Source organism: Corella eumyota, chromosome 6, assembly GCF_963082875.1.
Source record: "Corella eumyota chromosome 6, kaCorEumy4.1, whole genome shotgun sequence".
Classification (NCBI taxonomy): Eukaryota; Metazoa; Chordata; class Ascidiacea; order Phlebobranchia; family Corellidae; genus Corella; species Corella eumyota.
Genome location: NC_137495.1, coordinates 14,761,405 through 14,784,595, shown reverse-complemented (window position 1 = coordinate 14,784,595; position 23,191 = coordinate 14,761,405). Strand labels below are relative to the sequence as shown.

The 23,191-nt window shown below is 33.7% G+C and overlaps 1 long non-coding RNA gene and 1 pseudogene across 1 annotated transcript; both read right to left on the bottom strand.

The window, feature by feature from the left end:
• Positions 1-668: 668 nt before the first annotated feature.
• LOC145755949 (uncharacterized) lies at positions 669-19,944 on the bottom strand (annotated as a pseudogene).
• On the bottom strand, positions 3,589-4,561 carry LOC145755998 (uncharacterized). Its single transcript, XR_014284233.1, has 2 exons — positions 4,130-4,561; positions 3,589-3,890 (listed from the first exon to the last, which is right to left on the bottom strand). It is a non-coding gene; the product is annotated as an uncharacterized LOC145755998 (long non-coding RNA).
• Positions 19,945-23,191: the final 3,247 nt, after the last annotated feature.

The following is a 23,191-nucleotide window of genomic DNA, read 5'->3' as shown; positions in this document are numbered from 1 at the left end:
TCATTTACAAGAACTAAAAACAATTTTACTAGCGCGGAAATAAAGCGCTGTAAAAGTTTATGGAATCTATGTGGTTAAGGCATGTAAAGTGCGTGTTTATTTGTGACGTAAAATTAAATGTGACGTAATTACCGATCTGCCGATTTTGGACCTTGATCGGGTGATCGCAAAATACCTTCAAAAATCAGGGATTTACGATCACCATTTTGATCGGCACATCACTATTAATAATTTGCATTTTCGAAAGATAATCTTAAAAAATAGATGATATCAATTTTATAGTTTTCTAAAATTTTAAAAGAAGTAACAAAAACAAAATATATTTCAGAAATATAAAACAATAATAATTTCTCATAAAATATGGAGTAATTATAAAGTAAGGGAATACAAAATCTTGAAAGTAATAAAAACTGTAAAATTAACATTATTTAAATTTCTGTTTAGTTAATATAAATTAGAAAATAAAAACAGCAAGAATGGCAACAAATAATTTAGGAACTAAAATAACTCACTAGTATAATATTAAAAATAACTTTAAAAAAATTTTGGCAAAAAATTATAAAAAAAATTTCACTAATAAATATTTAATAAAATTAAAATATTGTCATGATAAAATTTTTTAAATTTATAAATGTTTAACATAATTCAAAAACTTTAATATTTTTAATTTAAAGTTTCGTTTTATTAACTATCGCTTCACTTTCTTCACAATTATTCGCTTCAATGCTCATGTGCGGTGAACCACGCAGAAGAGAAATTTGAGTCAACAAAAAGAAAAAAGAACCTGAAATTAGAAAAAGGGTTTTCGTAAAAACTAACTAAAAAATAAATTAAACGAGGTTTAAAAATCAAACTATATAAACCAATAAAATATTATTTAAAAAACTTGGCTTTGCTGCTTAGGGTCCTGGGTTCGATTCCCACTGCTCTCAAGCTGTAACGTTATTGAGTAAGGTGCTATAAACTCCTGCTAAGCCAGCACTTAATTAGCACCATAATTATGAGGCAATTATAATCTATAATATCCCAAACTGCCAAAGTTAACTTAAAACTAGGTCAGGGTAACATATATACCTCCATGTTTAGGTCGTAAAGTTGACCTTCCCACATTGAGGATAAATAATTATTAGAAAAAAAACTTACTAGCCAAGTAAAATCCTGGGTAAACAATGTACAGTGCTTCCCTGAAACCTAAAACTTTGATCATAGGTGGTACTATAAGAGAGGCATTCCCTCCAATATTATTGATCACAAAAATAAACATAGCGATCGCTGTCGCGCGTGACTGGGCAGGAAAGAACTCAACCAAAACAGTGAACAAAACTCCGAACCACATTTCCGCTGTGTTTTAAATTAAATTTGATTACAATAAAGTCATCTCGAAACTGGGTCGAGGTAACTGTTGTTACTCTTAAAAAAATATGAAACTATTTACCGAATAAATAAGCTCCAAAGAGCGAAATAAAAGCATAAGGCGGAGAAAAGTAAAGAGTTCCCGCCGCTAGAGGGCAGGCTATTGCTTGACTAACGACCAAAACCCACAATCTTGTTCGTACACCTAAAAAAATTTGATTTAAAATTAAACCCCCAAAAAAATGGAATATTTCTAAATACAAATCTACAAAATTTGTGTTATATTAATAATACTGTCAATTTACATATAATGGGACATTTATATTAACCCCTTTATATCCTATCCCTTCTCTGAAAATAAAACTGTTTTATTGTACTTATTTATCTTTAACGTAGGAAGGTCGAATGCACAACCTAAACATAGAGTAACATCAGTTACCCCGACCCGGTCTCAAGTTGACAGTTTGGGATATTATAATTGCTCAATAATTAAGCTGCTGATTAAGTGCTGGCTCAGCAGAAGTTAATATCGTTTATAGCGCCTTACTTAAGGGATCTACAGCATGGAAGCAGTGGGAATCGAACAACGGAACTTATGTAGTAAAGACAAGGGTTTTGACCACTACACCATGCTGCCAACCTTCAATTTATGTCAAAATTTTCAGATAATGCCGTTTTCGAAAACTATTTTAGAAAAATGTCCATTCAGTAAAATCGATTTTTAATAATATGATCAAAATAAAGATTACCGTATTTAGAAGCGAGTAAATCGGACAAAATTCCACCAGTGATTATCCCAATCGTTCCACCAACGATGAAAGTTAAACTCATCCACAACCCCACCTCTGTGCCGGGGTAATATTGATCAAAATATAACTGACTGTTGTAAGACCAACAAAAACTTGCTGAAAATATTAAAATTTGATTTAGATTTTGTTCTCGATGTGGGAAGGTCGACTTCATGACCTGAACATAGATAAATATTTGTTACCCCGACCCAGTCTCGAGTTAACTTTAGCAGTTTGGGATATTATTATTATTATTTTTTTGTATATATCTTTATCCTCGATGTGGGAAAGTCGAATGCGCGACTTAAACATAGAGTAACACAAGCTACTCCGACCCAGTCTCGAGTTGCCTGTGGCAGTTTAGAATCTTACTGATTATAATTGCCCGATAAATAAGCTGCTGATTAAGTGCTAGCTCATCAGAAGTTTATAGCACTTTACTCAAAAGCACTACAGCACGAGAGCAGAAGGGATTGAACCCATGACCTCATGTAGTGACGACTTAAACATAGAGTAACATCAGTTACTCCAACCCAGTCTTGAGTTGCCTGTGGCAGTTTAAGAGCAGAAGGGATCGAACCCATGACCTCATGTAGTAAAGCCAAGTGATCTGTCCACTACAGTATGTAGGGTAAGGTTTAAAGTTTGATTCCCAGTACCGGCATGTTGAAGCACCGACTAAAGGTTTTAATCATAAATATAAAACTCACCAGAATGTCTGAATGAAGCCCCAACCAGTAACAATAAGATAGTTGGAGATTTGATAAATAATTTGAAAGTTGTCAAAATTGATTTCAACACCGACTGCTTTTCTAAATAATAAAATTTATAGCCAGGTTTATAAATAGCTTAGTTAAAAATATAGTTTGCAAAATAGGCCAAATAACTTTTAAACATTTCTCCAAAAAAATAAGAAATTTTACGGCAGACTTAAAAAACATAATTCTTATAATGAAAATGGCAGAATGGTGTAGTGGTAAGAACACTTGCTACACCACCATGAGGTCATGGGTTTAATCCCCACTGCTCTTATGCTGTAGCGCCCTTAAGTAAGGCGCCATAAAAAGTATAAACTTTTGCTAAGCCAGAACTTAACCAGCAGCATAATTATCGGACAAATATATTTAATAATATCCCAAACTGCCAAAGTCAATTTGAGACCAGGTTGGGGTAACTGATGTTATTCTATGTTTAGGTCATGATATCGACCTTCCCACATCGAGGATAAAGAATTACAAAAAACAGTTTCATTTATTAAACATTTTATCAAAAGTATTAAATACCAAAGTCTGTCTCATATTTGTTATTCTCTTCAGCTTGTTCTATAACTTTACGTTCTGGTTCTTTGACAGAGAAATATAAAATAATCGCCATAATTATGCCTGGAGCTCCAGCTATAAAGTAACACCAACGCCAGCTCTAAGAAAAAATTAACAAAAGATTAGTTAAAAATCAATTCAAAACAATAAAATTAATTTTTTGGGGGTTGATTTGATAAAAAACCTAAAAATAAATTGTTCAAAAATAGGGTAGGCTACTACGTTATGAGAGTAGTAGGAATCGAACCCAGGTTCTCATGTAGTAAAGCCAAGTGTTCTGACTACTACACCGCACTGCCGGTCAAAAATATTTAAAATATTTTCATCATTTCCAAGAACAAAGTTGAAAAAACTCATCGCAAAAGCTCGAACTTTCTGTGAGAAAATGTCGGCCACCAAACTTGAGGTAAGAGGAGTACAAGCCGACTCTCTGAGAAAAAAAGGTTTAGGTTTTTAAGAGAATTTATTATACATACAAAAAATTGGATATTATTAAGGTTTGTTAAGACCCTAGCATAAGAGCAGTGGGAATTAAACACAGAACCTCATGTAGTGATGTGCTCTTACCACTACACCATGCTTCACCCACAAATTTAGTTAAAAATATTAACTGGTACAAAAAACTTTTTTTTTTAAATATTTTTTTACTGAAACAAACTTTAAACTCACCCTGCCCCAAAACCAACTCTCAGCAAAGCTAACAACCAATAAGTGTCGGCAAATCCGGTGGTAAAAGTCATTACTGAGTAAAAGAAAACACTTGCAGATAATATCTGGATTCTAAACCATAAAATAAAAAGAGTTTTATAAAAGTTAATTCAAAATAAAAATATTGAAAAGCAAAATAAATAAAAAAAAAATTTTTAAGAGATTTTAGGTTTGCATAGAAAATGGAGTTACTGACATTTTACCAAAAACTATATTCCTAAAAAACACCATTTTACTAACAATAGCACATTTTCAGTTACCTCTCTTTTACTCAAAAAAAAATGATTTTATAAAAAAAAAGCTCTCATGCTGTAGCGCCATTAAGTAAGGCACTATAAACGGTATGAACTCCTGCTGAGCCAGCACTTTATCAGCAGCTTACTTAATGGGCAATTATAATCTATAATATCATAAACTGTTGAAGGCAACTCGATACTGGGTCAGAGTAAATGATGTTACTCTATGTTTAGGTCGTAAAGTTGACCTTTCCACATTGAGGATAAATTAATATAAAAAATAGTCGGTAATCAACCTGTTATATTTATCGCCAACAATTCCCATTACAACTCCCATAACAGTAAAAATGGCAATAAATATTGGACCAGCAAGAACTTGGTATTCTATTCCCTGGCCTGAGTAATTCCATTCACAATATATCGTTCCATTCAATCCCATGAGATTACATCTAAAAATTAAGATTATTAATAATTTACTTTGTTAGTTAGCATGTTGTAACATCCTTGAGTAAGACCTGAGATCCTGGGTTTGATTCCCGCTGCTGGCATAATGTAGCATCATTAGGTAAGACCTGAGATTCTGGGTTTGATTCCCACTGCTGGCATGTTGTAGCATCCTTAAGTAAGACATGAGATCCTGGGTTTGATTCCTACTACTAGCATGTTGTAGCATTCTTGAGTAAGACCTGTAATCCTGCGTTTGATTCCTACTGCTGGCATGACCTCAGGTTCTTACTTAAAGATCCTACAACATGCCATCAGTGGGAATTAAACTAAGAACCTCAGGTTCTTACTTAAAGATCCTACAACATGCCATCAGTGGGAATCAAACTAAGGACCTCAGGTTCTTACTTAAAGATCCTACAACATGCCATCAGTGGGAATCAAACTAAGGACCTCAGGTTCTTACTTAAAGATCCTACAACATGCCATCAGTGGGAATCAAACTAAGGACCTCAGGTTCTTACTTAAAGATGATACAACATGCCATCAGTGGGAATCAAACTAAGGACCTCAGGTTCTTACTTAAAGATCCTACAACATGCCATCAGTGGGAATCAAACTAAGGACCTCAGGTCTTACTTAAAGATCCTACAACATGCCATCAGTGGGAATCAAACTAAGGACCTCAGGTTCTTACTTAAAGATGATACAACATGCCATCAGTGGGAATTAAACTAAAGACCTCAGGTTCTTACTTAAAGATGCTACAACATGCTATCAGTGGGGTTCAAACTAAGGACCTCAGGTTCTTACTTAAAGATCCTACAACATGCCATCAGTGGGAATCAAACTAAGGACCTTAGGTTCTTACTTAAAGATCCTACAACATGCCATCAGTGGGAATCAAACTAAGAACCTCAGGTTCTTACTTAAAGATCCTACAACATGCCATCAGTGGGAATCAAACTAAGGACCTCAGGTTCTTACTTAAAGATGATACAACATGCCATCAGTGGGAATTAAACTAAAGACCTCAGGTTCTTACTTAAAGATGCTACAACATGCTATCAGTGGGAATCAAACTAAGGACTTCAGGTTCTTACTTAAAGATCCTACAACATGCCATCAGTGGGAATCAAACTAAGGACCTCAGGTTCTTACTTAAAGATGATACAACATGCCATCAGTGGGAATTAAACTAAAGACCTCAGGTTCTTACTTAAAGATGCTACAACATGCTATCAGTGGGGTTCAAACTAAGGACCTCAGGTTCTTACTTAAAGATCCTACAACATGCCATCAGTGGGAATCAAACTAAGGACCTCAGGTTCTTACTTAAAGATCCTACAACATGCCATCAGTGGGAATCAAACTAAGGATCTTAGGTTCTTACTTAAAGATCCTACAACATGCCATCAGTGGGAATCAAACTAAGGACCTCAGGTTCTTACTTAAAGATCCTACAACATGCCATCAGTGGGAATCAAACTAAGGACCTCAGGTTCTACTTAAAGATCCTACAACATGCCATCAGTGGGAATCAAACTAAGGACCTCTGGTTCTTACTTAAAGAAGCTACAACATGCCAGCAGTGGGAATCATGCAAGAATATGAAGCGAATTTTATTAATTACAAACTGTTTTTAGTTGTTGGTTGTTTACATGAATATAAAATTCTGGCTAATTCTTAAACTCAGAATTTCAGTAATGTCTAAATCCATGTTTATTAAGTGGCGTCCGTTCAGCAGAACGGAATTGCCTAACTGTTTAAAACGAACATTTGCATTTAATAAAAAGCAGAAATGAATTGTTGAAAAAATGATTCAATACCAGAAAAACGAGGTTAGAGTTCCCATGTAAAAAGAGTTGTTAAATAACCCGCAAATTTGATAAACAATTTATAGTTAAAAGCATTGAAACTTATTATTTAAATAGGGAGGAAAAATACGTCAAAGCTTGTCAGCAAATAAATAACAATTCCATTTCAAATCAACATCAAAAACTGTTTGTTTATAAAATTTAAACTTAGCTTATGCGGATTTATCCAAAATAAGTTACAATTGTGACATTAATAGGGCCAATACCTTCTTTGTTTGACCCAGTTACACCGATGTAGCTAATTGTTTGCTTGCTGGTCCGCAAATCAGTAGTAATCGCAACAGCACTAACTTTTTGTTCGATCTCACCTTCTAATCCTTCCCACACCTGTGTTTTAAGAGCAGGTAGTATTGTGCGAGATGGTATTTTAAACCTGGGCTCTAGAACTTTCATAAGGTCCCTAAAACCTTCATCATTTAAAACATTTCGTCAATGAAAATAGCTGCAAATTTTTAGTATTATAACTTCTTTTGTTGCCTGCCACTTTAAATAACTAATTTGCATTTATTACACATTGCTTTACTTTCACTATCTTTGATTACAGTCTTTACCAAATATTAGACCCACGATTTGACATTGCAGTAACTGTTCACTTAAAAATAGAAAATTTAAATATTACTACTATAGACTTTGTTACATTATATTTATTCACACATTTAATAAACCCTATTACAGCCTTAACATTTTAGTACATTTACAGAATTTTGTAAGATTTAAATATAATAACACGGATTATTTGTTCAAATTATAAAATTAATTACTTTAAAAGTTTTAATATATTACATAACTAAAGAATTTTAATTAACAACTAGGAATTAAAATAATTAACCGAAAGAAATATGTGATTACTAGCAAGATAAAAGCTCCATGCGAAGAGCGGGATAATCATGCCAGGTTTGTGGATACAATCGAACATAGCGAGCACTTATAGGTTGAGGAAAGTTGTTGAACTTGTGACCATTTCTATCTTCATTACCATCTTCACTACCATCTTCACTACCATCACTACCATCTTCGTTACGAACAAAGACCTATAAAAAGATTTAATATAATATTTAACGTAATAATATTCAGGTTTAAGCTATTAATTATTTAAATTTTATAACTTTTTTAATCGCGCGTTGTTCATCGCTTCACATTTAACTTAAAGGGACTGCAACATGCAAAATTAAAATGTTTATAAAGGGCATTGTGACGTGTTTGCCAGCCCCTGATTACAATCTAAATGGCTTATTTCCTGCCCAAAAGTTACAGATTTTTGCTATTTTAAATAAAAAAATGTTACGACGATGCTTAAATTTAAGTTATCGACTTTATATTTAAGTTGTGCATAATTTAAGCATTCGTGTTGACACTGTTTTTAGGGAGCTAGAACAGCGTCCATAGCAACGTGATATAAATAGGTTCCATGTCTTGTAAAAAACAGTTTTATGGACATAAATCACAACCACAAAATTAAATGTAGCCTGCACTTCAAAAAAACTGTTTTTAATTAACACTAAGGCCAAAAAGAAGGCTGTTTTAAGTAAGTTAAGTACTATAAACTACTTTCCAAGCTACTTCGAACGCTGGGACCAAAGTAGCTACGTTCGGTCTTAAGAAAACAGTAGATTATAACTTGCGTTAAATTATAAACTCACAACTTATTTACTACTTGGAAAAACATAAAAATGCCTTTCAACAAGTAGTAAACCCCATTTGGGGCTAAAAAAGTAAGAGAAAATCAGCATTGGAAAATAATAAAACTGAAATACAAAATCGGTAAAAAAATTGTAATCCAGTTTAGCCTTAGAACCTGTAGAATTTAAAAAAACATCAATATTGCTATATTGGACATGTTTTAATAAAAAAAACGTTTTTCCAGTCAAACAACGACTGAAGACCGAGTACAAACATAAGAAAAGCTCACATAATTATTTTCACACCGGTTCGCGGGATTTTTACAATGTCAATTTTTAAAATTACAAAACTTTAGATGAATAAAAAATTTAAAACTGTCGCAGACCCTTTATTGTTACACGACGCATAATTAAGTTTTGTAACAAGCTATGACATCACAAAACAATTAGAATGGTGATTGTTTAAACAATGGTTTGCTTGGTTAATATTATCTAGCTTGTAAACAACACACAACTTTTAAAAACAAGTTTTGGTGATTTTAATTAAAACATTTTTAATAAAATAAACTTTTTTAAATTAATTAACACCAATTAATTAAAAACTGTTTCTAAACTTTAATAACTTAAACAAAATAAATTTTTGTTTTAAATTTAAGCTTACCAGATCATTTCCATTATTTTGGATGAACTGCATATCTGATGTACTGAACCCATAAGATATCTTAAAGCTGGTGACCCAATAAGGATAATTGTAACCTCCTTGTGTCACAACTCCTGTCACTTGAGTTGATCTCTTGAGGTCAATTTGGATCCATTCCCCAACCCTGTCTATTAATTAAAACAATGTTAATGTTTATTTTCCACTAATTACAAAAGTTGTGAAACTTTATTATAAGATAGAAAATAATTCCAACAACTCACTTTGTTTAGGTCCCCAACCCCAGGTATGAGCATCCAACCTTGCTTTATGTGGTAATAAGTTGCTGTTAAAATATGAACTAGCTGTGATGTCACTATCCGGTATTCTTCCATCTTTTAACCCAAGTCCACATACACTAACTATAAATATTTATGTTTATTTAGAATCAATCTTATAAGTTGGCATGATTTAGCTTAACTCTTAAATATTTAAATTGTAAAATTAAATATTACAAAATGTTTATAAATTGTTATATTGTCTGCTTACTGTTAGAACTTCGTAACTCAAAATTTGACAACAAATATAAATTTAGCGGAATTTAAAAAATTATTTAGTTTGTAATTAAAGAAAACTTTTTATTAATTTATCATTTGATTTTTGAACTTTAAATAACCTTGTATTTTAAATAAAAATATCGAGTGGTTAAAGTTTTGTTAACATACAAATGTTGTTTAATTAAAACTGACATTATAACTTAATATCGTTTGTTAATATAATAAATAAATATCTATGATAAAATTAATTTTACTGATAAGTTTTAGCACTTTAAAAATGCCACTGTATTAAGTATACTTGTTTATATAAGTAACATTGTTAATAAACCATACAAAATATACTTGCAAGGTTAAAAAAGTTATTTAATTGTCTTAAAATTGTTTTTATTTTAGTTTTGAGGTTCTAGCAGTAAGCCGATGATATTATCATTATTTAACAAATGTAAAGTAACCAAAATACCTTTTATTTGGGGGAGAATTTTTGCTATCTCCGACACGACCTCCCCATCGCAAGAACACTCTCCGGTGGGGCCAATTTCACCTCTCAAACCTTGCTCCCCCTTCGCTCCAGCTGGTCCAAGCTTGCCTGGTCTACCTTGTTTAGTTTCAGAAGGTTCATGAGCAGATGCAGTGGGACATGCACTAAAACAAACTTGGTTGTTTTGGGATGCAGCTAAGCATAACCAGAAGCACAAAAACATAAATATTTTCAAACTCATTTCGGCAAGTTTCAAGTTACAATTGTTTTATTCTAAACTCATTTAACAAGCTAGTTATACTTTTGTTATTAATATTTATCGCAAATAATTGAAAATAACTTTCCGTCTGTTACGATATTTTTGTATTAAAACACGCAGGTACCAAAACGCACCAAAAATTATATCTTGATTAATTTTAAATCGACTGCAGTTTAAAATTAATTAAAAACTTTTTAAACGAGATATGACGACACTATGACGTAACAATAATAGCAACGCTGCATTAAAATAATTATTCGAATTGTTGTCTAACAAGATTTGACGCTATAGTTTAATTGTGATGTCATAATCTACTAAAGTAACGACAAAGCCCGCTATAGTTTAATTGTGATGTCATAATCTACTAAAGTAACAACATAGCCCGCTATAGTTAAATTGTGATGTCATAATCTACTAAAGTGACGTTAAAGCTCGCTATCGGAGCCGCAAAGCGAGTCAGCTATTGTGACATGCAACGAGGTTTCCCATAACAGCGTTAAAAATGTGAAACGTTTCAAGATTGTGCCAGTTAAAGTGTGGGGCAACAATCAAAGTAATTTTGTGAACGCTTTTCTGGGTGACGGTTCAGATACAAGTATTTGTACTGCAAGCCTTGCAAAGAAATTGGAAGGTGACAAAAGAACACACCGAACTTTATACAGCAAATTAAAGAACTAGTCATGGGAGCCGAGTTGACTCACTGTATGTAAAGGGGACCAAACCGAATCGTTTATTGTCGACAAGCTTTTGGTACTTGATCATATTGTCAATATAGGTGACAGCATTACAACCAAGAAAGTGGCAAACATGTATCCGCATCTGTATAACCTGAAGTTTCCTGAACCTAAAAACAAAATCAGTGGAGCTACTTCTGGGAAACAATGTTCACGATGCATTCAGGGTTTCTGAATGGCGTTACGGCAAAAAGTGGCAGCCTTTCGGCCCGCATACGGCGTTGGGTTGGACGTTGTTTGGCTCAGACCATAACCCAAGAAAATCGTCCCAACGAACTAATGTTAACTTTATGCATGAGCCTGAACAAGTATCGACATCATGCAACGAAATTTCAGATGTTTTTGTCGAGCAATTTTCACGACCTTGATTGTGCGCTAAAGAGCGAAATGTCAATAAAGGACAAAAGGACGTTGAAAATTATGAACAAAACAGTTTCACGAAATGGCTGACACTATGAAATTGGATTACTCTGAAAAAAGGAATGTATAAAACTCTTAAAGAATAGAAAAATGACACTTCAAAGGCTACAATCTTTGAAGAAGAAGTTTATTGCTAACCCTAAAACTTTTAGGCAATATAGGGAAGAAATCGATGAATATGTAAAATAAGGACATGTGACTGTATTGGCTAATAGAAATTGTGTAAACGATATAACGTGGTATATACCACACCATTGTACGGGCCCTAAGTTCATTATAGTGTTTGATTGTGTTGCAAAACACTGCGTTGTTTCTTTTAATGACGTTTTATTACAGGGACTTAACTAACAGCCTCGTGGAAATGCTTTTACGATCTGGTTCCAGAACTATATATTAACACTTGGAATAATTGGCTTAACACTCTTGTTGATTGAGATAACATTAGTATACCCAGATGTTTTAAACCTTAATATTGATTATGGTTGTATTTAGTTTTATCGCTGAAAGAACTGAATAGCGCAACAACTGCCATTGTGCTGTCAGTTCAACGACAATCTTTTCCCGAGTTGATCAATCAACTTCATGACCACCAACTTTTGGACGAGCCTTCACAATTCAAGTCTAAACAACATCTAAATAAATCAAAACAGCTCAGCACTTTAAGAAAGCTAAGCCCGGTTTTAGTCAAAGGCAATATGTACGTTGGTGGCAGGCTACATAATCTGTCCCTTTAATCACCGAACATCCGATGATTCTTCCATCTAACCAGGTTGTAACCGAGCTCATTGTAAATATCATGGCATGGGCATTCGGTAACAATCTATGTCTTGTCCCCCATTGATGGCTGAGGTGGAACGAATTTTAAACAGCAGACCTCTGGTGCCACTCAGCGACGACTGCAAGGATGAATTGGCATTGACGCCAAGTATGTTGCTGAACAATGGACAACGACCTGCCTCCAGACACGTTTGTCAAGGAAGACAGTTACAGACGATCTTGGATGTTCTACTTCTTGTTGATCAATTTTGGGAGCGATTGACAAAGAAGTATTTGACTTTGTTACAATTGCGACAAAAATGGCTTCAACCGATGAGGAATTTCACGGTTGGCGACGTGGTCCGTTAATGAGAACGCAAAGAGAGGACTCTGGCCGAAAGGGATCATCCAGAAGTTAGACAAGAAAGAGATGGTGCGCCGTGTCCAGGTGCGCACTGCATATGCTACCTCAACCCGAGACAAAATTTGCCTTCTAGAAGGGGTCGCATAAATTTGAATTTTCTATGTTGTTTGTGTTTACGCCTGCCTCACAGTTTTCTTCTTTACACATTTTAAAAAATGAAATATTTAAAAAGTTAACATATATATTTATCTTAACAACCGGTTAAAACTTTTTTAACTATTATACTTTTCGCCAAATTTCATTTTAAATATCGGTAAAATATGTTCTTGCGTTAAAGGTATAGGCGGGCTTAACGCTGCAGGCTCCCCGCAGTTTAATAAAAAATTTCGCAGGCCGAAAGCTATTAGTCGTAAAATTTTGCAGGCCAAAAGCACCCGTCTTTAATCCGTTTATAAAAAGGTTTTTGAGACAAAAATCTTCAAAAAAAATAATATTCTAAAAACTAACATATGTCATTAACGTAACAACCAATAAAAACTTTTATATATACTGTACTTTATGCAAAATTTTTATTTTAAATATCGGTAAAATATGGTCTTACGCTGACTTTATACACGGGAATTTCATCGCCGACTCCCCGCCGTTTTTTTTTGCGGGACGAACCTTCTGGCAACTCTTTAAACGTTTTATTCTTTCTGTCTTAGTATATAAATTTATATACATTAACACGGGCAATAACCAATAACATATTTATGCACACTCTTCAGTGTAAAAAATGATAAATTAATGCTTTTCTTCAAATATTGTTTGGAAATACGGCCCTATTTTGCAAAATACGTGATATCATAAGGCATTGTCTTGCGTCACCTAAAAGCGCGCGCTTTCAAATTATTTTGTTATAGGTTTTAGTTTGTAAAATTAAAAAATAAATTGACACGGGAAAAGAAAGATAACATGTTCTTGCACATTATTCTTTAAAAAAATATTAATTTACTGCTTATTTTATTTCAAATACTGTCTAAAAAACTGTATAAAACTACGCGAAAATAAAATTTTTCGCGGTAATTAAAATGCAAAATCCCCGCTGTTCTAAAAAAAAACTTCGGGCTGAAGTGTCTGGTTACCTTTTTGGTCAGTTCGCTGGACGTAAAAACTCATAAAAAAGTAAGACCGAAGTAAGGTTTAACATACAATTAGACTTTCGCTTCCATACTTAATTTGTTGATTATATACTTTGTAGTTTGTGTTTCGTATCATATAGTTTGTGTCGCATTTTTGTTTTAATAAAGTATGGCCTTCTTATCGATGCCCATCTTTACAGCGTACTCTATTGGGGTTTAATAATTGTTTAAGTCATAGTAGGAGTTTATTAGATCCTACATTATTCAAGATATAAACTGCAGTCAACAAATCAAAAATTTTGCGCCAGACTCATCCCGCGGTGCTGCGATTTTTTAAAATTATTCCTCCTTTCTAGTTATATAGCCCATGAACCACCTCTGTTATCTACACTTCAAAGATAAAATATATTCTGACAACAACCTTACTTTAAAATAAAATTAAAATGTACGACCCTGAGTACATTTTAAAACAGCCCCACTGTTTAAAAATAAGTTTTGTTTATAAATTCTGGTATTCTTTCGTACAGTTATTCTATAACTATCTTAACCACTTCAGCCTAGCAATCAAAATGCGATCCCAGCAAAAGAACACTCGTTTATAAATGCTGATTTGAAACAGGTAGAAAAAGGCAATCTTTAAATTAAGGAGAATTAGTCACAAGTTTTTTTGAATATATCTTTATCCTCGATGTGGGAAGGTCGATTGCGCGAACTAAACATAGAGTTACCCAGTTTCGAGTTGCATTTAGCAGTTTGGGATAATATATATTATAATTGCCCGGTAGTTATGCTGCTGAATAAGTGCTGGCTCAGCAGAAGTTTATACCGTTTATAGTACTTTACTCGAGGGCGCTACAGCATAAGAGCAGTGGGGATTGAACCCACGACCTCTTGGTGGTGTAGCAAATGTTCTTACCACTACACCACGCTGCCAAATGTTTAATAATTACCAATAATTATTATTTTTTTAAATTAATTAAACCCCCCCCCAAAAAAAATTGTCCTGTTGCTAGGACATCGAACTAAAATTAAAAGCAACAAAATGTAAATAATTTAAAAACTAAACCAACTTTTAAATAACGAAATTTTAAGTTAATTTTATTACATTTTAAAGCAGTTAGATATCCCATACCAAACAACTTGGTAGTTTACATTAAACTGAGTGTTGTCAACATGGTGGTGTCAGCTAAATATGACGCAAAACCTGATGACGAATATTTATTTAAATTGTAAGCGAATATGTTATAAGGTTGTTGAACTTGGTTAATCATTTATAATATCGATAAATGAAACTCGGTAAATACAGCTAGGACAAATATTGATGGCTCAATAACAGGAAGTTCTATTGATGGCTGAATAACATATACGATCACCATTTTGATCGGCACATACCTTTAATAAATTGCATTTTCGAAAAATAATCTCAAAAAATAGATGATATCAATTTTATAGATTTCTAAAATTTTAAAAGAAGTAACAAAAACAAAATATATTTCAGAAATATAAAACAATAATAATTTCTCATAAAATATGGAGTAATTATAAAGTAAGGGAATACAAAATCTTAAAAGTAATAAAAACTGTAAAATTAACATTACTTTAATTTCTGTTTAGTTGATATAAATTAGAAAATAAAAACAGCAAGAATGGCAACAAATAAATTAGGAACTAAAATAACTCACTAGTATAATATTAAAAATAACTTTAAAAAAATTTTCGAAAAAAATTATAAAAAAAATTTCACTAATAAATATTTAATAAAATTAAAATATTGTCATGATAAAATTTTTTAAATTTATAAATGTTTAACATAATTCAAAAACTTTTTTTTAATTTAAAGTTTCGTTTTATTAACTATCGCTTCACTTTCTTCACAATTATTCGCTTCAATGCTCATGTGCAGTGAACCACGCAGAAGAGAAATTTGAGTCAACAAAAAAAAAAAGAACCTAAAATTAGAAAAAAGTTTTCGTAAAACTAACTAAAAAAAGGGTTTAAAAATCAAACTATATAAACCAATAAAATATTATTCAAAAAACTTGGCTTTGCTGCATGAGGTATTGGGTTCGATTCCCAATGCTCTCAAGCTGTAACGTTATTAAGTAAGGTGCTATAAATAATCTATAATATCTCAAACTGCCTAAGTCAACTTGAGACTGGGACAGGGTAACATATATACCTCCATGTTTAGGTCGTAAAGTTGACCTTCCCACATCGAGGATAAACAATTATCAAAAAAAAACTTACTAGCCAAGTAAAATCCTGGGTAAACGATGTACAGTGCTTCCCTGAAACCTAAAACTTTGATCATAGGTGGTACTATAAGAGGGGCATTCCCTCCAATATTATTGATCACAAAAATAAACATAGCGATCGCTGTCGCACGTGACTGGGCAGGAAAGAACTCAACCAAAACAGTGAACAAAACTCCGAACCACATTTCCGCTGTGTTTTAAATAAAATTTGATTACAATAAAGTCATCGAAACTGGGTCGGGGTAACTGTTGTTACTCTTCAAAAATATAAAACTATTTACCGAATGAATAAGCTCCAAAGAGCGAAATAAAAGCATAAGGCGGAGAAAAGTAAAGCGTTCCCGCCGCTAGAGGGCAGGCTATTGCTTGACTAACGACCAAAACCCACAATCTTGTTCGTACACCTAAAAAAATTTGATTTAAAATTAAACCCCCCCAAAAAATGGAATATTTCTAAATACAAATCTACAAAATTTGTGTTATATTAATAATACTGCCAATTTACACATAATGGGACATTTATATTAACCCCCTTATACCCTATCCCTTCTATGAAAATAAAACTGTTTTATTGTACTTATTTATCTTTAACGTGGGAAGGTCGAATGCACAACCTAAACATAGAGTAACATCAGTTACCCCGACCCGGTCTCAAGTTGACAGTTAGGGATATTATAATTGCTCAATAATTAAGCTGCTGATTAAGTGCTGGCTCAGCAGAAGTTAATATCGTTTATAGCACCTTACTCAAGGGGTCTACAACATGGAAGCAGTGGAGATCGAACAACGGAACTTATGTAGTAAAGACAAGGGTTTTGACCACTACACCATGCTGCCAACCTTCAATTTATGTCAAAATTTTCAGATAATGCCGTTTTCGAAAACTATTTTAGAAAAGTGTCCATTCAGTAAAATCGAATTTTTAATAATATGATCAAAATAAAGATTACCGTATTTAGAAGCGAGTAAATCGGACAAAATTCCACCAGTGATTATCCCAATCGTTCCACCAACGATGGAAGTTAAACTCATCCACAACCCCACCTCTGTGCCGGGGTAATATTGATCAAAATATAACTGACTGTTGTAAGACCAACAAAAACTTGCTGAAAAAATTAAAATTTGATTTAGATTTTGTTATCCTTGATGTGGGAAGGTTAACTTCATGACCTGAACATAGATGAATATTTGTTACCCCGACCCAGTCTCGAGTTGCCTGTGGCAGTTTAAGAGCAGAAGGGATCGAACCAAAGACGTCATGTAGTAAAGCCAAGTGATCTGACCACTACAGTATGTAGGGTGAGGTTTAAAGCTTGATTCCCAGTACCGGCATGTTGAAGCACCGACTAAGGATTTTATTCATAAATATAAAACTCACCAGAATGTCTGAATGAAGCCCCAACCAGTAACAATAAGATAGTTGGAGATTTGATAAATAATTTGAAAGTTGTCAAAATTGATTTCAACACCGACTGCTTTTCTAAATAATAAAATTTATAGCCAGGTATATAAATAGTTTAGTTAAAAATATAGTTTGCAAAATAGGCCAAATAACTTTTAAACATTTCTCCAAAAAAATAAGAAATTTTACGGCAGACTTAAAAAACATAATTCTTATAATGAAAATGGCAGAATGGTGTAGTGGTAAGAACACTTGCTACACCACCATGAGGTCATGGGTTTAATCCCCACTGCTCTTATGCTGTAGCGCCCTTAAGTAAGGCGCCATAAAAAGTATAAACTTTTGCTAAGCCAGAACTTAACCAGCAGCATAATTATCGGACAAATATATTTAATAATATCCCAAACTGCCAAAGTCAATTTGAGACCAGGTTGGGGTAACTGATGTTATTCTATGTTTAGGTCATGAGATCGACCTTCCCACATCGAGGATAAAGAATTACAAAAAACAGTTTCATTTATTAAACATTTTATCAAAAGTATTAAATACCAAAGTCTGTCTCATATTTGTTATTCTCTTCAGCTTGTTCTATAATTTTACGTTCTGGTTCTTTGACAGAGAAATATAAAATAATCGCCATAATTATGCCTGGAGCTCCAGCTATAAAGTAACACCAACGCCAGCTCTAAGAAAAAATTAACAAAAGATTAGTTAAAAATCAATTCAAAACAATAAAATTAATTTTTTGGGGGTTGATTTGATAAAAAACCTAAAAATAAATTGTTCAAAAATAGGGTAGGCTACTACGTTATGAGAGTAGTAGGAATCGAACCCAGGTTCTCATGTAGTAAAGCCAAGTGTTCTGACTACTACACCGCACTGCCGGTCAAAAATATTTAAAATATTTTCATCATTTCCAAGAACAAAGTTGAAAAAACTCATCGCAAAAGCTCGAACTTTCTGTGAGAAAATGTCGGCCACCAAACTTGAGGTAAGAGGAGTACAGGCCGACTCTCTGAGAAAAAAAGGTTTAGGTTTTTAAGAGAATTTATTATACATACAAAAAATTGGATATTATTAAGGTTTGTTAAGACCCTAGCATAAGAGCAGTGGGAATTGAACACAGAACCTTATGTAGTGATGCCAAGTGCTCTTACCACTACACCATGCTTCACCCACAAATTAAGTTAAAAATATTAACTGGTACAAAAAACTTTTTTTTTTAAATATTTTTTTACTGAAACAAACTTTAAACTCACCCTGCCCCAAAACCAACTCTCAGCAAAGCTAACAACCAATAAGTGTCGGCAAATCCGGTGGTAAAAGTCATTACCGAGTAAAAGAAAACACTTGCAGATAATATCTGGATTCTAAACCATAAAATAAAAAGAGTTTTATAAAAGTTAATTCAAAATTTAAATATTGAAAAGCAAAATAAATAAAAAAAAAATTTTTAAGAGATTTTAGGTTTGCATAGAAAATGGAGTTACTGACATTTTACCAAAAACTATATTCCCAAAAAACACCATTTTACTAACAATAGCACATTTTCAGTTACCTCTCTTTTACTCAAAAAAAAATGATTTTATAAAAAAAAGCTCTCATGCTGTAGCGCCTTTAAGTAAGGCACTATAAACGGTATGAACTCCTGCTGAGCCAGCACTTTATCAGCAGCTTACTTAATGGGCAATTATAATCTATAATATCATAAACTGTTGAAGGCAACTCGATACTGGGTCAGAGTAAATGATGTTACTCTATGTTTAGGTCGTAAAGTTGACCTTTCCACATTGAGGATAAATTAATATAAAAAATAGTCGGTAATCAACCTGTTATATTTATCGCCAACAATTCCCATTACAACTCCCATAACAGTAAAAATGGCAATAAATATTGGACCAGCAAGAACTTGGTATTCTATTCCCTGGCCTGAGTAATTTCATTCACAATATATCGTTCCATTCAATCCCATGAGATTACATCTAAAAATTAAGATTATTAATAATTTACTTTGTTAGTTAGCATGTTGTAACATCCTTGAGTAAGACCTGAGATCCTGGGTTTGATTCCCGCTGCTGGCATAATGTAGCATCATTAGGTAAGACCTGAGATTCTGGGTTTGATTCCCACTGCTGGCATGTTGTAGCATCCTTAAGTAAGACATGAGATCCTGGGTTTGATTCCTACTACTAGCATGTTGTAGCATTCTTGAGTAAGACCTGTAATCCTGCGTTTGATTCCTACTGCTGGCATGTTGTAGCATCCTTAAGTAAGATCTGAGATGCTGGATTTGATTTCCACTGCTGGCATGTTGTAGCATCCTTAAGTAAGACCTGGGGTTCTTGAATTGATTCCCAATAAAATAATATTAGCATGCAAAATTAACAACTACTCACTGTGTTGAATTCTTCACATCTCTGCATTTTGTGTTTGACAGTTTTTCAACATTTATGTCCAAGGTCAAACAAGCCATGTCTCCAAAATGAACGTCCTGTGTCATTTCTTTTGAGGTGACACCGATCATAAAATGACCCAACTCCCCAAACCCATAACACAACATTAGGATTGTTATACAATACCAATGATACATGGGCTCCCCTTTAAATGTTTTAACCATTTTCAAATTGTTTTCCTAATGTTAAAGTAAACTGAATTTAAATTCTGTTAAAATATATTTTTACATTTATTAATTAGTGATGCGGAAAGGTCGACTTGACAACTTAAAAAAATCTGCTGGTTAAGTGCTGGCTCAGCAGAAGTTCATACGGTTTATATCGCCTTACTTAAGAGCGCTACAGCATGGAAGCGATGAGAATCGAACCCAGGACCTCATGTAGTGAAGCCAAGTGTTCTGCCATTATTACAGTATATATAATTTTAAAATTTGATAAATAAAAATTGTTCGTTATTTGTTTAAATATTAATAAAATAATAAAAACATTATTCAGCAAAAAAGATTTAATTTATGTCTAAAATTAACTTAAAATTTTATCCAGAATATATCAGCTAACGCAAACAATTTTGGCAAATATTGCCAGACCATAACTTTTCTGATTTTTTTAACTTAAATATATCTTAACATTTCTTTGTTTTTACTTTATAATTTGCTCAATTAATCTAAAAACATCTGTTTTTGGTCTGTTTACAAAATCACATTTCCTCAACGCGATGTCAACAAAAAGTTGAAGTAGTTACTCATATGCGGCGTACGAAAAATGTCACCACTTTTTAAATATTCATTGCAAGAAAGTCGCCTTCAAGACCTAAATATAGAGTAACAATTGTTACCTTGACCCAGTCCTAAGTTGCCTTTAGCAGGTTAGAGTATTATTGATTATATTTGCACAATAAATAAACTGCTATATAAGTTATGACCCAGCAAGAGTTTATGTCGTTTATAGCACCTTACTCAAGGGCGCTACTGCATGAGAGCAGTGGGACTTAAGTCTAGGACCTCGTATAGAAAAGCCAAGTGTTCTGACTACTAAACCAGGCTGCCTTAACACAATTTAACTAAAAATATCTTACCAAATAAACATGAATTAGAAACTGTACAAAAAACGATGTTTTACCATTTTTATCACAAACAAACAAGCCCAAGATATTCACCTCAAAAACTACCAAGCGACCTAACTACTAAGACTAAAACGCAAGACATCTACCTAAAAACCTAGCAAGCGAACCAACTACTAAGACTGTAGTGCAAGACATCTACCAAAAATCCTAACAAGTGACCTAACTACTTAGACTAAAGCGCAACACATCTACCAAAAAACCTAGCAAGCAACCAACTACTAAGACTGAAGCGCAACACATCTACCAAAAAAACTAGCAAGCAACCTAACTAATAAGACTAAAGCGCAAGACATCTACCAAAAAACCCAGCAAGCGACCTAACTACCTAAACGGACCAAAGCTTTAAAACTATGCCAACTTAGGGGAAAACAGTTCCTGCCATAGCGTAGGTGATCCGATATTCAAAAAAGCGAACAGTCGATCAAAGCCATCGGCCTAAAGGCACTACAAGCTAATCAGACGCGCTTGTAAAAATAAAACCAACGAATATCCACGTACGGAGAAGTGGTTGGCATTCCATTGTCGCTGGGAGGCCTCTCATTTAAACTTCCCTAACTGTTAGTTGAACATCGAAATCTTGAGCCTAGGTTAAGCTTAAAATGAAGCTATTTGTGGTCCTTTGTAAAAGTCCAAGTTTACGCTTTGTATATGTGTTGGCTTAGCATAAGCAAAAATTTATTTTAAACGACAATTTTTTTGATTTTTGTAAATAAAAAATGTTTTGGGTGAAAATTGTGACATGTTGAAAATTGAAAGCTTGCGTCGTTCGTCCGGTTTATAAAATGCGGAAAAGCGGAATTTTTAAACCTTACCCTAATCTTCCCTTGAAAAGTATCTGCCCATACTCTTTAAAAATGAAAAAAACGACTTTTTACCTAAATATAGGAAAGATATATAACATATTTAGAGCATGAGATTTTCTTAAAATAGCATTTCAAGGCACAAGATTTTAGTAAAAGGTTATTAAAAAGTTAACTCAGGACATGAGTTCTTTTTTCATAATGATGCACACTATAAGGCTAATAATAAAGATGCTACAACATGCCATCAGTGGGAATCAAACTAAGGACCTCACGTTTTTACCTTAGGATACTATTACATGCCATCAGTGGGAATCAAACTAAGGACCTCAGGTTCTTACTTAAAGATCCTACAACATGCCATCAGTGGGAATCAAACTAAGGACCTCAGGTTCTTACTTAAAGATCCTACAACATGCTATCAGTGGGGTTGAAACTAAGGACCTCAGGTTCTACTTAAAGATGCTACAACATGCCATCAGTGGGAATTAAACTAAGGACCTCAGGTTCTTACTTAAAGATGCTACAACATGCTATCAGTGGGGTTCAAACGAAGGACCTCAGGTTCTACTTAAAGATACTATAACATGCCATCAGTGGGAATCAAACTAAGGACCACAGGTTCTTACTTAAAGATACTACAACATGCTATCAGTGGGGTTCAAACTAAGGACCTCAGGTTCTACTTAAAAATGCTACAACATGCCAGCAGTGGGAATCAAACTAAGAACCTCAGGTTCTTACTTAAAGATCCTACAACATGCCATCAGTGGGAATCAAACTAAGGACCTCAGGTTCTTACTTAAAGATCCTACAACATGCCATCAGTGGGAATCAAACTAAGGACCTCAGGTTCTTACTTAAAGATCCTACAACATGCCAGCAGTGGGAATCAAACTAAGGACCTCAGGTTCTACTTAAAAATGCTACAACATGCCAGCAGTGGGAATCAAACTAAGAACCTCAGGTTCTTACTTAAAGATCCTACAACATGCCATCAGTGGGAATCAAACTAAGGACCTCAGGTTCTTACTTAAAGATCCTACAACATGCCATCAGTGGGAATCAAACTAAGGACCTCAGGTTCTTACTTAAAGATCCTACAACATGCCAGCAGTGGGAATCAAACTAAGGACTTCAGGTTCTTACTTAAAGATCCTACAACATGCCATCAGTGGGAATCAAACTAAGGACCTCAGGTTCTTACTTAAAGATCCTACAACATGCCATCAGTGAAAATCAAACTAAGGACCTCAGGTTCTTACTTGAAGATCCTACAACATGCCAGCAGTGAGAATCAAACCCAGAATCTCAGGTCTTACACAAATGCTACAAAATGCCAGCGGTGGGAATCAAACCCAGCCTTTTCAACCAAAAATCAATTTATAGAAATCATGTCTTTAACATTTAAATATTTTAGTAATTGTAAAAGCATAGTTGCATAAAAACAAAAAAACTTTCTACAGTATTTTAATAATTAGTAATGTG